This window comes from Typha latifolia, chromosome 13 (genome assembly GCF_019914945.1).
Source record: "Typha latifolia isolate L0001 chromosome 13, TyphaL0001v2, whole genome shotgun sequence".
NCBI lineage: Eukaryota > Viridiplantae > Streptophyta > Magnoliopsida > Poales > Typhaceae > Typha > Typha latifolia.
Window position 1 is genome coordinate 8,903,665 of NC_133098.1, and position 4,210 is coordinate 8,907,874.

Genomic DNA, 4,210 nt, shown 5'->3' on the forward strand with positions numbered 1-4,210 from the left:
GCACAATATGTAACATTAATTATGTGAATCGTTCTATATAATTGCTTTCTATAATATGTTAAAGCACTATACCTTTTTACTTCTATTTGTTATAGTTGCACTCTTTTAAATTATATGTTATCATGTCAATCAGTACATTTTTTTAATATATCCACTGTAGCGTGGTACAATGCATGGATATTTACCCCCAGTGTGCTGTACTATGTGGATATTTACTTGGCACTACATTGTAATGCATGGATATTTACCCTGCAATATGCTGTAATGCATTGATTTTTATCTCGCATTACGTTGTAATGCGTAGATATTTACTCTATGCTATGCTGTAATGCGTGGATATATCCCTATACAAATATCTAGCATACATAAATTAAAAGCAACCCCAAAAAATGTAATTGTAGCTGGAAAGAAATTAATAAAAAAAAAGTAAACTTTATTACACAAATATAAAAATAAATTGTTTCATGTCACTTTACAAATAGTTACTAAAAAACATTAAAAAATATAATTGTCCCTATTCATTAATTAGTTTTTAAGAACCCATCCTCCACAATTTGTATAGCATATTTAATTTGCAACCGCTTCATATCCTTCTATGCAAATACAGTAATAGGTATGGATCGTTGAATACGATCTACATATTCAAGTAAAAAGATGCTGCAACCAATGAAGTGTTGCCGTGAAATGTGAGAGATAAAATTACTTCACATCCACTTCTATTTACCACCCCATTATCATATATGTATTTCTCCTCATTCTTTAGATAATTTATAACCCATTTTCTTTGATTTTATGAAACTTAGATTAGTCATAGTTAGTAAAATAATAAAATTGATATATACAATATAGGAATATTAACCCATCTGTTATGACTTGCTATAATATCCATCTGCCAAGGTAAAAGTGTAATGATATTGCAAGCCCATCATAAGATCAACAATTAAAAGGTGTCAATGTATAGATGTATTCAACAGAATTATTCAAAAGTTCATGCCATGAGATGAAGTCTTCTTAAATGTGCCATACTTAATTTGATGAATGATTCAGAGCCATCCTTCATGGTTCTCTGCATATCAGCATCAACAAAACTATGTGAAACATTCCATGTACAATGTTCAATGTGTATTAAATAAATTATTGAATGAGCATATATGGATTCAGTGTCAAGTGCAGCACGTTTCATGAACATATGTTGATGGATATTGGTCACATCATCGACTAGCTTTCCTCCAGTTATTAACTCTATTATGTGATCTCTACATGTAAGAACTGTGTCGTCTTTCTAAATAACAAATGAACTATAAAATTCATATTAAAAATGATAATGTTTGATGAAATACATAAATAAAGCAAAATATGTCACAAAAAATATTTGCATAAGTCCATGCTGCCACACAATACAACATAATTAAAGGACATAAGTCCACACTGGCACACAACTTAACATGCACTTCAATTACAAAAGCAACGTAAACATTGGAATTAATATAAATATTGAAATAATAATAAGGTGCAAATGTAAATATGAACAAAAATGACTTACTCATCCTACAAATCTAGAGTTTTTATAATAATGATTCTCTCATGCTAGGTTATTACTTTTTTTGTCGTCGATACAAATATTTGCTTTATTTTAGGCTTTACAGGTGAGATGTCTTGTGAGTCTACAAAAATTAGTTCATCTTCTTCTTGACTGGAGGTTTGATTTTCTATTTGTTCATATACCTTGTCAATAATATGACGAACTGGGCTTATAATAAAAATGAAAAGAGAAATTCTAAAACTAATAAACCATCATATTTTTACTCAAATGGATTTTAGTTAGATAAATACTAATTTTATAATACCTAAATATTTTCAGATCTCAAACCCCCTTTTTGAATTCTGTTAGCAATTAGTTGACACTCGATTGATAGATGTGAGAGATACGTGGTTTGTGCCTTCTGATCAGACTGTGAGTAATCTTACCTCCTAGAGAGCTTTACATATTATGATATATTATATATTATGTATACACATTTTGTTTTAACCTCCAGTATGATATGATCCTATATAAAGAGAATTATAGTTGAGCATATTTTATTATTTAGTTGATTAGACTGGTCTTGGATATGAATATGCTGATAATATATAGATATGACCATAGATGAATAGATTATTTATATTTTATGTCGAATTGATCTTTAGCATAAGTATGCATGTGAGAGATATATAGTTAGAGGCTGCATTGCATCACATTTCTCTTGGATTCTTTATTACCTAAATTTCTAATATACATGACTTGTTATATTACTGGATAAAACGCATATGATCAATCATTTGAAAGGAAAACATGAAATCTAATTGATAGAATAATTGATAAAAAGCGTAAGAATACCCGAGTGGGCACGAAGGTTAGGACATGCTTCATGGATGATTGATCACTTAATATATTTGCAATCTTATGGACTTACATTTGAGGTCATTAGTCTGTATGCATAGTAGATATTCGGACACATGTCATTCATTAGGGCATATGTGGTAAGTTATCTCCATGTAGTTTCTATCAGCTAGAAAGGTACCCCAGTCTGGATGGATGTTAATACCCTTAGTAAATGGTAGAGTATGATGATGAGACAGGGTTTCGATTGTGGACCGTGCATGGTGGTCTAGTATAATGATGTTATTCAGAGATAATATTAATGATTGAGATATTGAGAAATGTATATGATTCTATTATTATTTGATATATGTGGTATTTGATTGGTCATTATGTTTCATTATTGTTGCATTTGATATCATAGCATAGTCATAGTCGGCGTTCATTATATGTATTATATTTGAGAAAGTTATGATGATGGTAAGACTAGAGATTTGTTCATATATTATCAAGAATTATATACTTGATCAGTTTCGACATGATATCTATCATACATATGTGTAGTATTGATGATACATTTATATACTCATTCATGACATGATGTTTATTTCTAATTTATATTATCTAGTATATACTGTTTAACATCACTAATTCAAACCATTCGCTAAACTTTTAGTTTATGAATCTCTTTATTTTCTTTTCTAGCCTATCCCTAGATATGAGGCACCTGATAACAATTTGAGATATCATGAAAATAAGCAATTTAGAGCAAAGATGAGATGTGTTAGACATAAGATATTATAGAAGGTAGCTTATTTAGAAACTGAGTTGTACCGATGGATAATTTTATATTCCATTATATTAGTCCATGTTTTGTAGAATACGAAATGTACATGTTAGACGGTATTATATTCATTATATTTATTGTATCTTGATGGTTTGTCATGACATGTATGAGTCTTACCAAATTATGTAGTAGTCTAGGACAATATTTGTGGATTTGTATATTGATATGTAAACATGTTTATCTGGATGATAACATAATTTATCTTGAGATGGATTATGTAAACATATGTACATATTTGGTGTGTAATGGGCCCCACCCGTACTTGTCGCGTGCGCCACAGTTGCTGTGTGGGCGAGCACTTGCCTGTGATTTGAATTTTTTTTAGATTTCATATTTATAATAATTGACCGTGGAGAATACTAATGATATGGTGTATTTCTAGAGACATATTAAGCAAAATATAGAATCAAATAATAACAATTTATACGGTAAAGTGTGAATGATAATAAAGACATTATATTCACACTATATGATTAATGAGTTGATATTGCATGAAACTTATCAAGGTCTTCTTCTACCCCTAAATTAAAATGCGAATATTAAAGCATATCACATATTCCTAACACTGAGACTATATAACAGAAACTCTGTTCCGCTGTCTTGCACACATCCCACAAGTCAATTATATATACATATATATAGAGAGAGAGATAGAGAGAGAGAGAGACGAACATAGTAATTATTGTAGGAATATTGATGTCTTAAAATTTAAACTGGCCACTGCATGAAGATATTTGCAAGGTACTTCTTTTGACAAAATAAGAACAGTTCTTGCATGATTTGAATCACAGAGAAGCTTGTTTTATAAAACGTTGTCGTTCTAGTGCTCAGGATCACCAACTTCTGTGCTTAATAAGTTCTTGTTTGTTGAGGTTATTGATGGCTGATCACTAGTTGTGGGGGATTGTAGATTAGTAGCAGGATTGAATTATCTTTCAAAATGATTTTTGACTTAATAATATCTTTCTGGAAGAGATTTATGAAAGCAAGCATGTTGCCCGACC